Raw genomic sequence first — 22062 nt, 5'->3', positions numbered from 1 at the left:
CAAAATCAAAATACGCAATACAAAATCCTGGATTAGAAAAAATATTTATGATGGTTACATTTTCTCAATTTAACAGACATTTGCAGGAGTAGTTTATTTGCACACTGTATGGACATACCTGGCCTTTTTCCTGAACCTCTCAAGCTGTGTTTATGAAATAAATTTAAATAGATAATTTGCTTCATTTTCTAAATTGCCGCATGGGATTTACAATTTAGATATAAATGACTAATTAAATGGAAAGACAAATCACAACCAGTTAATTTCACTAATTACATCAGTGGGAATGACATGGCGTTCATTTGCATGGTTCCCTACATATCCTAATGTGAGCAGATAGGACTCTCTCTATTGAGTCAACAGGGATTCCTAATCCAAATCACGTTTATATTCAGCCCGCTTTCGTACCTGTCATAGCGCTGCTCTGAATAAGGTCTATTACTATTAAAATAAATCCAACCCAACAACATGCAGGAATCAGGAATCAAGATCTTTTAGAGATCCTCATATTCAGTTTTCATCAATTTACTCATTGTTACAGTCAAATCATTGAGGGATTTCTCTGTCCCTTCTGAATCTAAAGTTGTCCCCATCTTGCTGTCCATTTTGGCATAATGGCCAAATTACTCACCCCCTCTTTCTCTGAAAACATGACACAACAAACACAGACCGCCACTCACTGGAATTAGTCCTGACAGCCGTGTCATAGGCCCTCTCGTCATCTCTCCAGGGCGCATAATGACTCAAGATGAAGTTACGATTTTGAAATAATTCTGCAAAAAGGTTTTTAAAATTGGAAGACACGGGTATAATTTGGATAACTAATGCTTGTGGAAGAATATAGCACCTAAAAAAAATGTGATTCAGGTGACAACAGAATCAGAAAGTAGGCTATATAATAATCCCCAGTATATAGCCTAAATAACAATATAGTGCAATGTCATCCCTGCATTAACTTTTAGCATGAGCTCTGTAATCTAACCAAATGAAATAACATGTCAAAACATTGTCGCAAAGGCATCATAACTGCAGCGCGGCTGTTTCAAATGCTACACTTTGCATTTGGGTCACTATCGTTGTCATGTCTGATTTCATCTACACTTATCCACCAGGATATTAAAACAAAGTAGGGGATAACCTTGCAACCCTGCAAGCCAAATGGGTGGTCTTAAACCATCGTGTTGGATTGTTTTAACAGCAGTGAAATGCTTGTTCCGTTCTTGCGCGGTCATGAGTCCTTTATGATTATACAATAATCCAGAGCTCTTGATTTAATTTGTAAACTAATAAACCCATTCATCATTTGATAGCATTCTTATACACATCAATCTCTGCTGAGATGAATTAGCTGTTCTGCTGAGCAAGAAAAGAAGTTAGGCCTACCATTTTGGCAGCACTTAATACAAGCCTGTAATCAAAGTAGATAGACTTATATATAAAAAAACAGCATGTTAACTTTTCCTTTCTTTGTTTTTACCCCAATGAACTAATGTGATAGTATAATTATAGCCTGGAAAATCAAGCTTAATTTTATGTAATTCAGAACGCAATGAGGTTCGGATCCAGGTTTGTGCAGCCAACTGCAAGCTGTAGTGAGCTGCCACCAGAGTAATGAAGATAGAATAAAAGGAAAATACACAAAATGATTAGTAAGGCATACCACTGTCACGGTATACCATTAGCTGGTTCTTCTTATTCAAACAGAAGAAGCTCCCTGCTGAGTAGCTCAGGCTATAGAAGAGCTGTCCTGGCCCATAATTCCTTGGGGCCTTGGACAGTGAGCTAGCCTGACGTCGTCATACTCAGATTCTAGTCAGAATATGAGTCTGATACTGCTCCATTGGGCTGTGATTATGGGGCGTGTTTCAACCGAATCAGGAAAGAAAATGCCTCTGCACTCAATTGGATAGACCTACAACCAATCAGAGCAACGGAGTAAGTGACGCATGTTTTTCATTCATGTTTCCGATCGACAAATGCCTTGATCGCGGTTCTCTGTTCCTCTTTTAAAATGAATGCGCTGTCGATATCTTCTATAACAGACGCGATGACGGAATCTACACATGATGTTTTATAAACAAAGTTCAGGAAGAGAACATTAAAATAATCAATCCAATCAACTTGTCATCAAACAATTACCAGGTCTACCCTATCAGCATGAGAGGAAGCATATATTTATTCACTCTGTCAACTCACCTAACATTCCTTGACAGTTTTCAGCATCCCTCCACTCACTCTTGGCTTGTTCTTCCACAGCCAGGAATACAGGGGGAGTACTTTGGGTTCGGGCCGAATACCGAGCCCGGAGCCTCTCCTCGGACAGCACGCCAAATATGCATTTATTCTATCTGACTTATTTGTAAGTGTGAACTCGTGAAATCTCAATTCTCCAGCGTCAGTCATCTTTGTTGTAAACGAATTCAACCCAAGTGCTCTTTGGTGACGTGGATGATTACGTTACTGTTGATCCTGTCCATCATCGTATAAAGCCCGCCCTGACAATTTGATTGGTCCGAACAGCTTTTGTTCGGGCATAATAGCTTCACAACGGATCAAGTCCAGACCGAACTTCCCGACCTAAACATTTTGTGGGCGGGGCTAAGTTCGGCTGGCATCCAGACTAACAGTGAGCACCACCCGTGAGCAGAATGCTGACAAGACTGAAGGACATCCGATCCTAGCATGAAGGATGCTTTCTTGTGTCATGTGGCCACTTATTGTGCAGATTCAGTTTGCAGTTCAACTGTTCTTCAAGTAGCAAATTAATGACAAAAAATGTCTTCGTCTGCTCTCGTCAATGTTAAACTGTGTAATGTGAGTTTCCAGTCTGTTTTCCTGAGTTTTGTAAATAAATACCGTTACTCCTATTCTCCTTCGTCATCTTGCTTTTCACTACACACGTTACGTGACACTAATCATTTCAATTACCTTTATGTGTCTGACGCTTGAGTGAGCGATTTCTGGTTGAAACATATGACTGAATTAAACTAATATTCCCTCTTGCGATAGCGTTTACTGCAATTGACCGAGTGGATCAGGAAGTCTGAGCTGGTGTTATTGAGTGGATGCGAGAACTAATTTGCATATTCATAGATCCGCGTATAATAAATGAAGCAAGGATATATAGAGTTACATTCAAGCTATTTTAAGGCATAAATAGTTTAAATACATCATGTTTTATTATCAAAGAAGAGTTTTAAGAGATAAAATTATTGACTGCCTCCAACCCAACAACATGCAGGAATCAGGAATCAAGATCTTTTAGAGATCCTCATATTCAGTTTTTCATCAATGTATTCATTGTTACAGTCAAATCATTGAGGGATTTCTCTGTCCCTTCTGAATCTAAAGTTGTCCCCATCTTGCTGTCCATTTTGGCATAACAGCCAAATTACTCACCCCCTCTTTCTCTGAAAACATGACACAACAAACACAGACCGCCACTCACTGGAATTAGTCCTGACAGCCGTGTCATAGGCCCTCTCGTCATCTCTCCAGGGCGCATAACGACTCAAGATGAAGTTACGATTTTGAAATAATTCTGCAAAAAGGTTTTTAAAATTGGAAGACACGGGTATAATTTGGATAACTAATGCTTGGGGAAAAATATAGCACCTAAAAAAAAAGTTTTTCTGTGATTCAGGCGACAACAGAATCAGAAAGTAGGCTATATATTAATCCCCAGTATATAGCCTAAATAATAATATAGTGCAATGTCATCCCTGCATTAACTTTTAGCATGAGCTCTGTAATCTAACCAAATGAAATAACATGTCAAAACATTGTCGCAAAGGCATCATAACTGCAGCGCGGCTGTTTCAAATGCTACACTTTGCATTTGGGTCACTATCGTTGTCATGTCTGATTTCATCTACACTTATCCACCAGGATATTAAAACAAAGTAGGGGATAACCTTGCAACCCTGCAAGCCAAATGGGTGGTCTTAAACCATCGTGTTGGATTGTTTTAACAGCAGTGAAATGCTTGTTCCGTTCTTGCGCGGTCATGAGTCCTTTATGATTATACAATAATCCAGAGCTCTTGATTTAATTTGTAAACTAATAAACCCATTCATCATTTGATAGCATTCTTATACACATCAATCTCTGCTGAGATGAATTAGCTGTTCTGTTAAGCAAGAAAAAAAATTAGGCCTACCATTTTGGCAGCACTAAATACAAGTCTGTAATCAAAGTAGATACACTTATATATATAAAAAAACAACATTAACTTTTCCTTTCTTTGTTTTTACCCACTGAACTAATGTGATAGTATAATTATAGCCTGGAAAATCAAGCTTAATTTTATGTAATTCAGAACGCAATGAGATTCGGATCCAGGTTTGTGCAGCCAACTGCAAGCTGTAGTGAGCTGCCACCAGAGTAATGAAGATAGAATAAAAGGAAAATACACAAAATGATCAGTCAGGCATGCCACTGTCACGGTATACCATTAGCCTGTCCTGCTTATTCAAACAGCAGAAGCTCCCTGCTGAATAGCTCAGGCTATAGAAGAGCTGTCCTGGCCCATAATTCCTTGGGGCCTTGGACAGTGAGCACCACCCGTGAGCAGAATGCTGACAAATACTTTACTGGTTAGCATGAAGGATGCTTTCTTGTGTCATGTGGCCATTTATTGTGCAGATTCAGTTTGCAATTCAACTGTTCTTCAATTAGCAAATTAATGACAAAAAATGCCCCCCCCCCCCCCCCCAAAAAAAAACTGTCTGACTACATTGTTAGATGAACATGGTTTGTGTTCATCTAACAATTCATTCATTACTTCATTACTCAAGCATAATCAAAGCATATTATAAGACAACAATGTTCAACATTAGTATTACTTATATTTAAACAAAATTTATTTGATCGCTTCAGTTGCAAAAGAATACTACGTTGGCCCAGTAGTGCACAACAAAACGAAATTTAAAAAGCAAACATAAGTTCACAACACAACGAAATTAAGCCACAACACAACGAAATTAATCCACAACACAACGGAAATGAGCCACAACACAACAGAAAATGTACAACACAACGAAATAAAGCCGCACCACAACGGAAATGCTCCTGACCACTAGAGGGCTCTCAGAGCGCGATTAAGTTAGTTTTCCATGCCACTGTTCTATAGAGTCAGCAGTCTAAAAAAATATATCAACACCACAATTAGTTTTAACAGTATGCACGCAGCTAACCAAAATTGTATATCGACATTTATTAATTCAAAATCCCCTACGTGCATTATAGCTGCATATTTATACTCTAGAATGCTTTGACGCGCTACCACAGCGCATGATCCCTAAATGGAACGTTAGCCAATTCCTCCAAGTTGTTAAAATGTATAATTTGTATTAATTAAAATTACTTTTAACATTCAAAAACAGACATGTTCAAAATCCCAAGCTTGATTGTATTGGTAGTAGACTGACTTACTACAGGTGACTTTTGTCCCTAGAACCCTTCACCCTTCATGTACTTACAGTAAACAATTATTTTTTAGGAAATTTCTGTAAACGGTTTTTTTTTTTTTTATCATGTTTCAAAGGTTGTAGTTCCTATTAACCAGACTGACTTACAAAACTCTGAGTCACGGATCAGATCATTTTGCGGATCAGAAAAAAGTTTATTAAAACATTATTAAAGACAAGTGAACAGTCAGTAAAAAAAAACAATATACACTAATTACAAGCATAGATAAATGTAACAAAGATACAAATAAAGTAAGGTTTAACAGTAGTATTCAGGTACAGAAATCGAATAAGTAACACGATGATATTAATTAAATATAGATGAATCTTTTTTAAAGCTGTCTTTTGTTGTTTGATTAATATCACTGACAATATTAATCTGAAATGCTTCTCTCTGTGTGTGCATGCTTCGGGTGTATGCGGTTGTGCGCACAGAAAACAGCACGCGAGTACCGAATTGAGTCTTTTTTTGCCTTTTCTTGCACTGGGATAGTTTAAAATCGCTTGACTGTGTAAACTGACAAGACAAAACACGTCCAAATGATAAACTTTCACTCTATGATGGTTAAACTTTGCAATTGATCTGCGTGAACTGTTGGGCTGGGTCCGTACGAATCGCTGATGATCAACTATGATCCATTACACCCCTAGTATTTGGCAAAGTCTCCAAAATACTGTACATTTTCCCGCTAAACTATGCATGTTTTTGTAAATCAATGTTGAAAAGTTTATTATTGAGATGCTGGTAAATTAAACACCACCAGAGGGTTTCTGAGTAAGAACTTCCAAGAAATGCAGGCAATGAATTATTAAAGATTTCCCAACGTTTTAATAATGGACAAGTGCAAGCCCGTTTTCTCTCTGCGCTGTTTTCATCTCCTGCACGTCTCCATCACCTAGCGGCTTTCCCAAATCCAACTCGGCCTGGATCATTCCTCCACACCGCCGACGTGTTTGCTGCATTTATAAAGCACGCGCCTCTCACTCTACGCTGGTTACTATTGATCGCGTCATCAAAAACGTCATTGTTCGGCAAAATTTATTTTGTCTTTTTACTTATTTCGAAGACCGAAAGTGCTTTTTTTTGCTATTTTCGGCCGAATAATTTCGGTTGCCGAACATTCGGTGCATCCCTAAATGCAAGGTTTCCGAAATTGATAAATCAAATTAATAAATCAATAAAAATAACTCAAACATGTGTACAGCATTAAATAAACATCAGACTGAATATTACAATACATATTTTTGTATAATCACAACATGCTCACTTTACAAATTAAAGCGTTCTCTTTCACTCAGTCTATATGCAAAGGGTTTGATGTGTCCTAATGTTTAGAAGAAATCAACATCATCACAAGCAATCAAAAACAAAAAAGAATTTAGCACAATGTCTGAGTAGAAGGTCCATATTTCAGCACATATTCTTAGAAGTGACCTATACGCTAGAATGCAAAAGAAAATAAACAAAGCCTTGTGTTCAATTGGTTCTGTGTCTGAAGCAGACAATACTCTGAAACAGACTTCAAACGGAATCCACTAAACCAAACTGAATTCTCTCAGGGAGTTACTTTCACTTGAATAGCAACTTGCCTTTACAGCGACAGCCACTCTGAATGCTGACTGCCACACGCTTTGGGAGTGGAGTGGTTTGGCTCTGAAGTGCAGGTGGGCAGGAGGAGAGGTCTGGAACGACACTAGTGGGCAAATGTCCTTACAAAGAGGTTGAGCACATCAATGACTGGCTTTGTAACAAAAACAGCACTGTGTGCTCTGAAAGAGAAAGGAACTTTTCAGAAATCTTTTCAGAGAATTATTCAGCTGATCCAGGCCAACTAAAAAGAAAGCTGCATTTCTAAGTAAATTTGAGCATTGCAACACAAGACAGACAGACAGATCAGACAGACAGACAGATCTCTTGTGTCTTGCATTGTGTCTTAGTCTGTGCATTAAATGTGTTGATGCAATACAACTGGTGAAATCATATTTATGGGGGTATATACAGTTCATCTGAGTACTTCAAGCAGGCTCGGGCCAATATACTGTAACATACACATATGAACAACCCAAATGATCTCAGACTGAAATATTTAATAATGGAATATTGCAGTATTTACTATAAATGATTTATCCGTGCACATCATTTATTTATTTTGATTCATGTGCCCTCATAATCTTTAATCAAAATAATTTCCCCTCCCACTTACAAGCAACATCTCTTCTCTGATGAAGTTTCTCTCTGTGCGGAGGCAGGACAACCTGTCAATCACATGAGATCACATAACAAACCACAACCATTCAATGAACCAATCAATTCCGGATGGACAAAATTAAGTATTTTCTGGTTCACTTGATCTGAACTGAGTTTGGTTCATTTAAAATGCACTATCTGAACATGTGCAACAGAAATGATCCAAGGCCTGGTTAATGAGCCCAAGCAGCTTTTCCTAATGAGAAGGACTGCAGAAAAAGTTGATAGGACTCTGTACATCAACACTTGAAAATATATGATAAAGCTGGCTGAAATGCTTTGGAGGAAATACTTGATTTAGAAAAGAAAAGAAAAGAAAAGAAAAGAAAAGAAAAGAAAAGAAAAGAAAAGAAAAGAAGGAGTGAGGTCAAATAAATACATAAATGAATAAATAAACTTCTTTCTGCATATAGCAGCTTCTGTCTATCAAGTTTACATCTTTGATTAGATTCTTAGGTTCAGAAATTGTGCCACTACAATTCCCATGCTCACTTTTCCTTAATACAAAATACATTTACTAGAGGGGTAATATCACAACATATATTAATATTTCTTTTCAGATAATATATCTTTAATTACGTTCCATTTAATTTAGTTTTAGCATATAAATCTAAGATAATTTAGTGATGTTTATTCTTAAAAATCCAATGGAGAAAACTAAAATTAATTCAACAGAAATACTCCCCTACCACGCATTTATTTTTTAAGCATTATAATACAATTTTGAGCCACTACAGAGCCACTGAGACATGTAATTACATAAACTCAAACTCCTCCTTGTCGTCACTCCTTCCCTTGGAAAAGTTGTTAAATGTGTTTTTTTAGAGTGTTGTAAAACTATTGACTCTCATCTTGTACCATAATATTATATTTGCACTAAGGGTAAATTTGAGCCTGTACATGTCACATTATCTTATAATATTAACATCTCTGTAAAAGGATATAGGATGTGTCTAAAACACAGATTATATATATTTAGCATAATCCACTCTCATCCAGAGGATTTTAATTATGGGATAAACACTATCAGTCTTTGCACATGCCAAAACAAGCTCCTTACCAAGACACAAATTCTCCCCTTTTCACAAGAAAGGTTTTATTTATTCATTCATTCATTTTTGTTTACAGCAGGACGCAAGAGCTGAGCGGTTATAGCTAATTAAAAATAAAAATATTAAAGTTATTCATGTTCTTCATTTGGTTTTATTCCAATCCAATTACAGATGTGTGGTTGTTTACATATATTTTCTGAGATGAATTGACTTTATCGCTTGTCTCTGTATCTATTCTAATCACACAAAAAAATATCTTATATTTGTAGAAAAATAACTAAACTGGCCTGGTATGCGTTTCCTATTACCATGTACCTCCTCCCGCACAAGAAGATCGCCCTGACTTTGAACACTGCAGACTGACAACAAAGAGAAACAATCAGACAGAAAAGAGGGAGACAGGCAGAGAGAAGGAGAGAAAGCAAAGACAGAAAGAGAAAGCTTCAGAGAGTTCTGAATATTTCACCGAGCTTTCTTCTTTAAATATTGCCCTAAAACAAAAAGTGAACAATTGTGAAGCTGTAAAACACAGGAATAGCGGTGTGTCACGCCTTCAGGGAGCCTTTGCCAATCGGCTGCAAATGGAACGAACATGTAAATGGTAATCAATTCTGATTAGCACCCATTTACCTGCCTTTCATTAAATCAGTTGTCAATTGATATTTCCTCATTAATATTCATGTAATAAACTGCTAAAGTTTATAATGTGTCCATCCATTCTAATTGTCATTCCAATGGCCCTGCTGTAACCATGAATATTTTGGATGGTATGAACAACATGTTGTTTGGATCATACACAAATATGATTTTTTTTTTTTAAAACACATCAGACAAGAAGGTCTTTGACAGCAACAGTGCAGTTCAACCTACTAGACTGACTTTTAATTAGGCACACATAGCCAGTACATGGCTTCCTTCATCAAATACAAAGCGATCAAAGCCTGTGATGAAGAAAAGGGAAGAGATTATTAATTACCTTGTTTAATCAATGAAACAAACCAGAACACTGCCATCTGATCCATATTCATGAGAGGGAAAATTTTTACATTTTATACTTAGTATGAAGCTAAGGATACGAGGATGTAAAAAGGAGTTTATTTTTTATCCAGATTGCAGGGTGTACTGTAAAAGAAAATGATGATTGCTATTGCTATAATAATACAAAATTACACACAAAAAAATATATGCTAATGCTTGCGCCTGGCTGCATACCGCAGACAAATGCCACATTAGTCTCCGTGCAAACACATGATATAGTAAAACGCTCATTTTACTTCTATTTAATTGCATAAGTTTGTCCATGCATTAAATTCTCAAACTAGTTATTTCTCTCTCTCTCTCTCTCTCTCTCTCTCTCTAATTGGCTTTTGTGTTGTTCAAGTTTTCCTTATGGCACTTTCCATAACTTTGGTGTCCTATTACATTTTATAGCATTAGAGCAGGGATAGTCAACGTCAGTCCTGGGCTATGTTCTAAATCGTAAGACTTTCATTCATCTTCGAAACACAAATGAAGATCTTTTTGATGAAATCTGAGAGCTTTCTGTCCCTCTATAGACAGCTATGCAAATACCACTTTGATGCTTCAAAAAGTTCATAAAGAGATCATAAAATTAATCCACATGAATTGAGTGGTTTAGTCCAAAAGAGACACAATTACTTTATATGATGAACAGATTTAATTCAAGCTTTTATTCACATATAAACATTGATCAGCGAATATAAACAGAAGCTCAACCGAACCGAACCGTATGAGGCTGAGTAATTAATGGCCCTGTCCCAAATGGCACCCTAAACACTGTCTTCCAACAAGTCTGCACTTTAATGACGTAACGTCGCTTTGACCGAATGAATTCCCGGTCATTCTGTGCCGCTGTCCGTTACGGTGACCATGTCCGTGCCGGTGTCCATATCCATGCCGGTGTCCGTGTCTGTGCCAGTGTCCGTGTCTGTATCCTTGCCGGTGTCCGTTCTGGTGTCCATTTCCGTTGTCCGTGCTGGTGTCTGTGCCAGTGTCCGTAACCTTGCTGGTGTCCGTGTCTCTGCAGGTGTCCGTATCATTGCCGGTGTCCGTGCCGGTGTCTGTTCCAGTATCCATGTCCGTTCCGGTGTCTGTTCTGGTGTCGGTGTCCATTTCCGGTGTCCGTATCCGTGCCGGTGTCCGTTCTGGTGTCGGTGCCGGTGTCCATTTCCGTGACGTTGGCCGTGCAGGTGACTGTTCCAGCGTCCGTGCCGGTGTCCGTGCCGGTGTCCGTATCCGTGCTGGTGTCCATGTCTGTGCCGGTGTCCATGTCCGTGCCGGTGTACATGTCCGTGCCGGTGTCCATTTCCGTTGTCCGTGCCGGTGTCCATGTCCGTGCTGGTGTCCATGCCCGTGCTGGTGTCTGTGCCGGTGTCCATGTCTGTGCCGGTGTCCATGCCCGTGCCGGTGTCCATGCCCGTGCCGGTGTCCATGCCCGTGCCGGTGTCTGTGCCGGTGTCCATGCCCGTGCCGGTGTCCATGTCCGTGCCGGTGTCCGTGCCGGTGTCCGTTCCGGTGTCCGTTCCGGTGTCCATGTCTGTGCCAGTGTCCATTTTCCAAACACTTTGACTGCCTGTACTATATATCACACTTGGAGCAGCGGTTTGGAAAATGGATGGATGATTCAGCTGTGAGCGCCATCTTCTGGTCAGACACGGGAATTAATTCGGCGCGCGACTCTCACAGAGCATTATGGGTATTCTCTAGCCGTTGAACGTACATCTGTTGTACACTCGTTATTGCGGTGCATTGTGGCATTGTATGAGTGCACTTAACGTCCACTATGGTTTCGGCAGTGTTGGGGAAGCTACTCTAAAACTGTAGTTTGACAAGCTACAAGCTACTCGTAAGTTAAAGTACTTAAACTACAGTCAAGCTACCCTTTTGGAAAAGTAGTTAGCTACACTACAAGTTACTATCAAAAAGTAGCTAGCTACATTGAAACTACTTTTGATTTTTTTGAACAACGTATATTATAAATAACTGAATAAGTGTCTGAGGAATGTTTTAAGTAAAATATTTCGTGTTTAAAACAATGCAATACAATTATGATTTCAAAGAGTATTGTTTTATTACACACAACACTCAAATATCGTCTTGCTCCATCATGGATAATATGGGTGTGTCACTGTCAACCCACTTCTGTACGTCAGTGAACCGTTAGCCGCAAGATGCGTGATTAAACAACAGGTGGCGGTAATGGCAAAACATTTGTTTGTAATCTAACAAGAAGAAGAATATCCTTGCATCGCGCTGATTCGCGGAATTTCGCGCAGGCTCGACAACAAAACGCAATGTAGCTTTTGCTCGCGCTACACCGCTACTTGCTGCAAAAAGTAGTTAGCTACTGGAAAAGCTACACTGTTTAAAAAGCAACTGAGCTACTGCCAAGCTACTGAAAAATGTAGTTAAGTTAGTAGCGTCGCTACTTGTAGTTAACTACTCCCCAACACTGGGTTTCGGACACCACTACAAATGGCTGTCCACTAAAATAGTGTCCTATTTTAGGGTATGGGGGCAATTTCATTCTGACACAGCTCTGGGTAGGGTTGCACCAGCCGTTCTTAAGTTCTTTGTTAAACTGGAACGTAAAGTCCACACTAGAGGCTGTGTAACTACTAGCTAGTTTGTAACTAACTCTGTACTTTCTTCATGTAAGCAATTATTTGAATATCAATTCAACAGTTAAAATCTATTTTCAGTTATGACCACATTTTTCTCACAACTCTGTTACTGCTTCATTATTACAAAAAAAAATCAAATTCTCTAAAATAGTGTAACGGGTCACATATGTGCTTCCACTTGCACATTTATTTTCATGTATGGGCCCATTAATCGCACTCTCCAAATCTGATCACCGCTGTTCTGTTATCAACAGAATAAAAATCCATCATAAAGCGCAAATTGGTGTCCATCGTGAGTTGTTTGACTGTTACAATTGCAAGCAACACCCAGGAAGTGACATAATTTGGACCGTTTCTACAGCAGAGCATGAAGACAAAATAATCTCATTCCATCTTCTCTATACAAATATTGTCGTTTTGAAGCATTCATCAAGATTAACCATACAACCAAAGATATTCTAAGAAGACTTATACGAAATTTTATCAATAACTGCAAACCAAATAGGTTCCAACCTAGCTAGACCCTGCTGAGTAATAACTCAATTTAAACTAAATATGCCACCTTGTTTGTTATATATATATATATATATATATATAATTTTTTTTTTTATGTTATCATTTTTGTGTATTCATTTTTTTCTAGAAATTAATTTGGCTTTTTTTTGTGCAAGAAAACAAAAAAATTATATGAATGATATAATGATAAGAAATATTATATTTTGGCATGAGTCCTAAAGCTGATTATCAACATTAGGAAGTTATTTTCACTGACCATTTGTTGGGGGGTGTCTTTATTTTAAGAGTTTCAAGTGTAATTTTGTAATCCGAATGTGCCTGTAATTGTAAAGCCAAACCCATGCATATTTAAATGTGTGTTTCAATGGACAACACAAAGACACTTCCATGAAATAGAGAGTGGAGGTTCAACTACATTCAAAAACAAAGTCAAAAGAAGAGCAGCAAAACACAAGGGCGAATACGGTCATCGTTTGAACATCTGTCCCTCTGTTTTGTGCTCTCTCAACACTCCATGGCGAGGACAAAGAAGACTCAAAAGCAAAAAGAAAATACGTTTTCAATCTCAGGTTTCAGAACAAAAAGGACACTACCGGAGAAAGACTGACTGTGAGAGATAAACAATAGATAATAATAACAAATATGAAGGAAGTGAAAACAGGCATTTGAAATTTATGTTTTTCATTACCCACTCAGTAGGAAGATGCCACTACAGAAAAGTGAAGTGAACGAATGATTCAGCCCCCATGAGATGGCCTGCCAAAAACAGGGAGCTGGCAGGAGGAGATATAGCCAAAGGATTCAGCTCTATGTTCATTCTGCATCCTTGAACGACAGTGATGTAGTGCCCTCGTGAAAACACATATAGAATAAGATTCCTGCTAATTGGCCAGAGTGGGAACGTAGATCTGTGAAAATTCAAACAGAGGCTCGTAGAAGTTTCTTCTAGAATGTGTGTGTGGGTTTCATCCTCGCACACATCCCCTCACATAATCATTTACTTCTCTTTTCTGCTAGGCACAGAAACATAAATGGATTTTGATTCCACACAAGCAGAAAATGAAAGTAACAGAGGACGGGAAAAGAACCTGCAGCCTCTCTACGCTTATTATTCCTCAACTCTGAGTACGAATGCCAGATCGGAAACTTCTGCAGTTCATTTCAAATAGCCTACCAGATTTTGGTAATTAGAAATTTAATTTATTAATTATCTCTGCGGGTCTGTTGGGATGAAGCAGTGGGCTTATTGTGAAGTAATTGCTCACAGTTTAAGGTCCATTTCACAGCTGAGCAGCCTGCTAAACCCGCGAATGCAGCATCTACAACTTTTTCCCTGTTTATGGCAGAACTGCATATTGGGAGGGATTAGCTAGAGGTCACAAGTGATGCTCATTATGGTAAACCAAACTGCATGGGATTGATGATAAAAACACACACACACACACACACAACAGCTGACAAAACATTGAAAATGAGCTCTTACATACGCTTCAACTTAACACAGTTGTGCAACTCCGATGTTTTATTTCTGTCAGCAAATAAGTATTTGATAAAGATGATTTGGACCTATAGTGGATGATCATTATGATGGTTCCATCCACTCTTCTTGTCAGGTTTATTCTGTTGGTTGTTAAAATGGCTGCTAAAATAGCACTGCTATTTATACTATAATGCCACTCAAGTGTACTGCAGCACTCCATTGTAACTTTCATGAACAAATCAATTCTTAAAAAAATCAGCTCATTTAAAAAGAAATATATTTAGCTGCAAGAAGCAAGAAGCAGAATGTCCTAAAAATCTCAGATTCATTGAATGAATGGTTCATGAGAAGACCACCTTTAAAGGTTTTACTGTGTAAAAATACTGAAGAAAAAAAGTCATGACAGAACTTTTGGATCCTTGAGGTAAATTGGTTCTCCATGAGGAGTGGGACTCTCGTATGAAGTCTCCAGCTCAAACTAGTTGGTCTGACGTTTTGAATTGAGCAAATTTAACAGCGAGTTGCTAAGCATCCATCCAATGTTTCCATCCAACCAAAAAGTACATAAAATGCAATTAGCTGTAGACACTTTGCAAAGTATGGTGAATTTGCAGCATAAAGATAAAAAGTTATAGCTGTTCAAAATGATGAAAAGTAACAATAAATGCAGCTGCAAGAAGCAGCAATTACTAGAATGCAAGCCTATGAAACTATAATATGGACTTTTTACAAGGCATCCATCCCAAAAAAAAATTGTTTTGTAACACTTTAGATTAGGGTCCAATTTAGTTGCTTATTAGCATGCATATTACTAAGATATTGGCTGTTTATTAATGCTTTATTCTGCATGACCATATTCTACATCCCTTAATCCTACCCAATACCTAAACTTAACATCTACCTAACTATTAATAAGCAGTAATTAGGAGTTTATTGAGGCAAAAGTTGTAGGTCATAGTTTGTTAATAGTGAGAATTGGACCCTAAACTAAAGTTTACTTCTTATTCTTTAAACCTGATAAGGCTCAAGTATTTTGTGGAATTGACTCAAATTTGTTAAAAGTCTCTTTAAATCAAATGGAATAGCGCAAATTGAATGGCTAATTTTCTGGATAACCATATATCCAATCCATTCAGTGAGTAGACAAATACAATTACCCGTGGATCCTTCATGCACTCAAAGTTTGGTGAGTTTTTAGGATAAGGATTAAGGATGTTTAAGGATAAAATGTTAAACGCTCAAACTGAGAAAGACTAATAACAATATTAACAATTAAAGGCCAGAGCAAAAGTTTACATTGGATCCTAATACTATTTTAAGAAGAAGACTAATTAAAGGTGGGTTATGTGATTCTCTTTTTTGGCCATTTTTTCAAAATCACTTGAAATCCTATTCCTAACCCACTTACAGCCAGTTAGAAGCACTGAAATGAAAATTAAGCAATTTAATCATCTGTGGAACGGGCAGGACTCGAAAAACTCCAGCCAATCATTTCCAAGACCACCTAGAATCATTGGACAGTAAGTGCGTCAATCAAACGGTCGTACCATACCCCCCTCCCCCCATCCATGTCCATGTTCTTCGAATGCGTGGAGTCAAAGGAAAGAAGGTAGGACCATTTGAGTTGTGTATTTTCAAAATCTGCCGGCCGTTTTGCAAATCACATACCCCACCTTTAAGAAGCATTATATAATGCTTGATGATGTAAATTAAATGTAGCCTATTATAAATTGACAAATATATAATATATTAGAAATGCAACACACGAATGCTACAAATTTCAGCACACCAAACATCAGTAGCAGAGTGATTTATCCTGTTCATTAAGTGTTTTCATTGCGATTTAATGACAGCAGAGCTGTGACAAGTCCAGATGCCAAGTCCCTCGTGAATTCTTTACAACATACCAGCAGACCCTCTTCAGAATCCATCCCGCTGATGTTACACAAGAGTGTCTACATCACAATGACGGGCCAGATGGAAGAGAAAAACTTGTTTGGTTGAGAGCCAACAATGCTCACCTCCCACACTGGCTGAATGTGGTACTTGACTTCAGCATAACACTAGCATAAGAGCAGAGCACCATCCATCCAGATGACGGCAAGCCCCCAAAGAGAGATGAATGCCTCGGCTTCCAACAACAGTTGTTGCTTGTTCACTAAGCATGTGGGCTGTGAACTCAATAGTTTCGGATTCTTAAGTTTAGGGTGACACTGAGCAAGGTGTTTAAACACGTGCTGCAGCAGATGGCCTGTTCCTGCAGTTACGCAGTATTTTGTATAGGCTATAAAGCATGTCTTACAATCAAAAAATGTATTTGTAAATGAAATAAAATAAAATAATAAGTCATATTGGCAACATTCACACAGTCAGTTTTTGGGATTTGGAACCTGACAGGTGTGAGTGAATGTCCCGTTCAAACAGCAATTTACAGTAGTGTCTCGAATAGGCTACTGTTTGTAATAACGTGCAACAGGAGTTAAGCCCGTATTCTCTTACCAGTAACCATAGCGACAGTGATCAAAGTAATATCCAAGATGTCGACATCCATAAAACTGAAAAGTCTTATCACTTTTATACGACAAGAGTCCAATCAAGTTCATCCATCAAATCTAAATTTATATCTGGGTGGCGAGAGGAGCATTTGAGTCGCGAGTAGAACACAAAAATGACGGGAGCAGATCCGGTGGAGAACAGGGACTGGGTCTAAAACCTTCAGATGACACACACAGCTCATATCTCTGTCGCTGTAGTAAAAAGCAAAACCACACATGAAAGCCTGCAACACACGGTGGAAAGGCATTTGTGCAGCACAGAGCAGCTCTCTCGCACTGTATGACGTAACAGACAACCAGAGGCAGCCTTTGCAATTCGGAGGCCCATTTCAAAGAAACGACTGCACTTATACTAAAATGGTACTAAAACTGTTAGTAGGTGGCAGAAAATCATTGTCTTAAGTGACTCATTTAGACAATTATTGAGTAACGAAACTGAATCTGTTCCTCAAAGAACAGCAATGGCTCTACTGTTAGGAACTATTTAAAATAGTTAATAGTAATCACTGATATTCGGGAAAACAGCACTCTTGCTCGTGTGGTATAAAAATTATTAAAAACATTTTTGCACCATATCTTGGATTTTGGTTTTGTTATTTAATAACAAAGAAAATAATGACACAGATTTTTATCTTCGCCACTTTGGCCTCAATGTCAGCCATTCTTTTTTATTTTTTTATGTTGTTACCTTGTAAGACTTTGTTTTTAAAATAGGTATAATGGTTTGGCTGTAATGCTTAGTCACTTGCAAAAGAGTAGTGTCCACTTTCACGTGCAAAATAAACTGTTTATTTCATTTGTATATTATATGTTTTGAATAGGCCTATGTATCTTTGTTCTTATCTTTTAATAAAAAAAGAAAATAATGACAAAGATTTTTATCTTTGCCACTTTGGCCTCAATGTCTGCCAATCTTTTTTATTTTAGCCTAGGCTATATTTTGTTTCCTTGTAAGGCAAGTTACCTTGTTTTTAAAATAGGGACATTAGTTTGGCTGTAATGCTCAGTCACTTGCAAAATAGTAAAACCAACATGAAAAACAATCGTGATCAAATTGTTAATCATGATTTTGATTCAACCATCCAAATAATCAAACCTCAGATAAAAGGTAGCCTAATCAAGCTTCCACTTCCTTTGTACCATTAAGGAAGATCAGTCAAAACTGAATTTGAATCGCCTAGCTAGACAACAATTGGTCTCTTCCGAGGAAAAAAACAACAACAAAAAACATAGTGGGCACAAAAGTATAATGAACAATTTTTAGGACAACAAAAACATGCATTTTGCTTGTTACAAAGGATGTTTGTCCACATTGAAATAGAAATAATGGGAATGAGAGCTATTCCGAGCTATGAGCATTAAATGCAGTTTCCTGGTAGTCAGTGAAGCAACCTTGTCATCAAACACACAGATAAAAGACGTTGCTTTACTTCTGTAATGGAAGACTTAATAGCTGTTATTCTATCTCATTTAGTGTAAACAGAGTAGTGAGCCCATACTATACCACGGCAGACGGAAATCTATTTTCCATAAATAGGCCTACATGGTTATGAAACTGCTCTTAGTTGAATGATCATATAAATACAACTTTTTGAAATCGCAGAAATGTCAACATCTGAATGACAAAAACAACTTTACCAGCCCACTACTGAGAAGTATTGAAGCTAGGGTTGCCAACTTCAGTAAAGGAAAATGCGGGACAATCGTGGTTATTTATAGGAAAATGAGGGACACTCAAAATATTTGTACTGTATCACACAGTGTACGTCATTTCAGTGTCTGCAGTTAAGATTGTGTTTAAAAGGTTATCAGACATAAACACATTTGTATTGCTTAACCTACTTATGTATTTAATTCTAAAAATAATTTTAATGTCATACATGAAAAAAGTCACATTACAAACAAACCATAGTTCAAAATAACAGCATTTATCTAAAATAGAAAGCTTTTTTAACATTATACACTAGGCTTTCAGTTCAAAAGTTTGGGGTTAGTAAGATTATTTTTTGGGGAAAAAAATAAAGAAAGTAATTGCCTACTTTTATTCAGCAAGGATGCATTACATTAATCAAAAGTGACAGTTAAGATAATGTTACAAAAGCTTTCTATGTACTTTCTAAAAGCTTTAAAACATTAATAATAATCAGAAATGTTTTTTGAGCATATTATTCCCTCAGGTAGATTACATGTTTTCTTGCGTGGCTGGATGTTAGACTCATGAACAATAATCACGTTGTTTGCATTCGCCGAAATTGATTAGCCGAAATCAAAACGTGGACAGTGAAAGGAAATTACCGTTAGCGCGAGACGAGTCCGGCTTGAAGCGGAAGCGACCAGACGGCAGAGGATGTTCGCAAATCAAACAATGATTTGTCTCAAAACAGTGATTAAAAAAAGCTGTGATTGGATGATGACAGGTGTCGGTGATCATTCTCAAGTGTCGTGGTCAGCACTGCTGCTGTTGCTGTTGTATCAGTCAGTGGTTTATCAGCTTGTCAAAAAACGGGACACGGGAGGTCACGCACGGGACAAATAAATTAGGCCCAAAATACGGGACGTCCCGCCTAATTCGGGACAGTTGGCAACCTTAATTGAAGCTTTCTTAAACTATAGCCTCGGTATTTGTCACGCACGTGACACACACAACATTAGCCTACGTAAAACAACTTAAAAGGTGCAAGCATATTTACCGTTCTAGCTTAAACGTCCGCCAGACTACTGACCAAATTAAACCCGCTTTCTACAACCTCTCCGCTTTGACCTAGCAGGGTGAACAATCTACATATTTACTTACCTGTCAGGTAACGTTAGAAGCCCAGCAAGCTTGGAATCTGTTTTCAGGCGTTTTGAATCTCAGCTCCCTCCATCGATTAAAAACTTTACTGATGTTCACTTTATTGTTCTCTGGATTATATTGCGATTATACGCTTTACGCTGTTGTTGACATTGGAAATAAAGGATAGTTTGTACCATCCAAACTCTCCAAGTTCATTAGGCACGTTATTGGCTTCCGGCTTCCCATATATGGAATGCCCGCTCTTAAGCGCAAAATGATTGACAAGTAGAAAATGCTTCAAGAGCTATCCCATCATCAACATCATAAATTCTGCAAAGTTTACTACATTTTCTTTTTGTAAAAAACTAAAATAAAAAGTACATTTAGCCTACAACACTATAGCCTACTTATATAATACTATATTGTATTCAGAGCCGTCGCATAGGCTGTGCGAACTGTGCAACCGCACAGGGCCTCGCGCCACTAGGGGGCCTCGCAATCCTGCTGATTTTTTTTTTTTTTTGGGAAATTTTTTTTTTTTTTTTTTTGTCCCCACCACTTTTTAAAACATCTCGCGGCACGAATGTACCAATTCTACAAATAAATAAAACATCTCCAGTTAACTGGCAGAGTATTCATTTCGTTCGTTTTTTTTAATAAGAGACGATCTAGCGCTGACATGTGTTTTTTAAATCAAGGGATCAAAGTGGTCGTTGCCGCTCGCTCGCGCACACTGTCTTCACTAGGACGCGCGCTTCAATCAGTTCCGGATACTCAAAACATAATGCACACAAACGTGTCCATGCTTGATATACAACCACTAATGAACATAATCGGTTTTGATGAAAAAAAAAAAAAAAACTATATGAGTGCGGATTCGAACCTAAAATCTCTGGCACGCTAGACGAAAGTTCTACCTCTGGACCATTCAGATACACATCAATAAAGTAGCCGGATGTATGTAGGCCTATTCACACGAAAATTCTCGAGCTGACTTGATGTAAAGCCACTCGTTGCACAGTTGATTTTTTTCCCTCTGAAATAAATAGCAAAAAGTCATAGCTGAGACTATGCATAATTATGCTGTATTATTCTACTTGATAAAAACGTATTGCAGCGAGATTATGCGTGCAATAGAACTAACGTTAAAACAGCTATACGTCCGTTTGACTGTTATTCATGCGCAATTGAGCATCCACATCAATGAGCAGGGCCTCGCATTTCAAGTTCGCACAGGGCCTCGCACCCCACCTGCGACGGCACTGATTGTATTATATTACTTTTGCATCAAATTACAAAAAACTAACGCTGCTGTGGGTGTTTCTAATGCAGCGTATTAGAATGACGGTAAAATTGATATATTTGTCTCTTCTGACTGCCGTTATCAATCTTTCTCTATTTTTTTCCTCTATTTGAAAGTTGTGAAAACACTATCGTGTGGTTTTTCTTTTGCTATTTGAGCAAATGGGAATACAAAAATATAAAATGTACGTAGTCTCTCATTCACTGCTTTGGAAGTGTATGATGATTTCCGCTTTTGAGAAACCCTGAAATGTGAAAAGGGTCCACTGGCTAAACAAAACAGCGACGAGAACTAGAAAAGAAAGCAGGGTATTGTGCGTGAAACGCTGAAAAGGACGCAGCGCAACGGTTACAGACTTTCCAACAATTAAAGTCACGGTCACCATAAAATGAAACAGATTATTTTTTTTTATTTTTTTTTTTTTTTTGCAGTATTTATTATAAATGATTTATATGTGCACTGCACATCTTTTTTTCATCATGTGCCCTTGTGATCTTTAAAGGTTGTATCAGCGATTTCAGGCCCAAAAAAGGCCCAAACATTAATGATCACATTCATCTAATCTTTCCTAATGATCCGCTAGCTGCCCGCCTCATAAGCATGCCGTCAAAAAAACGCGTCTCTGTAGGCAGCCTAGGCTCTGAGATCTGCACACCAAAACAATTGGTTTCACCAACCACTCAAAACCAAAATAAATAGTGTTCCAACCAATCACCGACAGGGGGTGGGTGTTGTGAGGTTTTGCGCTTGTGTTCTCCAACTTCAGTTTTCGGCTGCACGAGCGCAAAACCTCACAAAAAAACCCTGTCGGTGATTGGTTGGGCAGCTAGCGGATCGTTAGGAAAGATTAGATGAATGTGATGTGATCATTTATGTTTGGGCCTGAAAATCGCTGATACAACCTTTAATGTACAAAAACAAGTCTGCCCAATATTTCTTGGTTGAGAAGAAAAGAATATTGCGACTTCTGTTTCATGCCGACTTTAAACACTAAAGTGCTATACAGAGATTTTTAATTTC

This window comes from Rutilus rutilus (assembly GCF_951802725.1).
Source record: "Rutilus rutilus genome assembly, chromosome: 18".
In the NCBI taxonomy this organism is placed as follows: Eukaryota; Metazoa; Chordata; class Actinopteri; order Cypriniformes; family Leuciscidae; genus Rutilus; species Rutilus rutilus.
Note: the sequence above shows the minus strand (reverse complement) of the source record.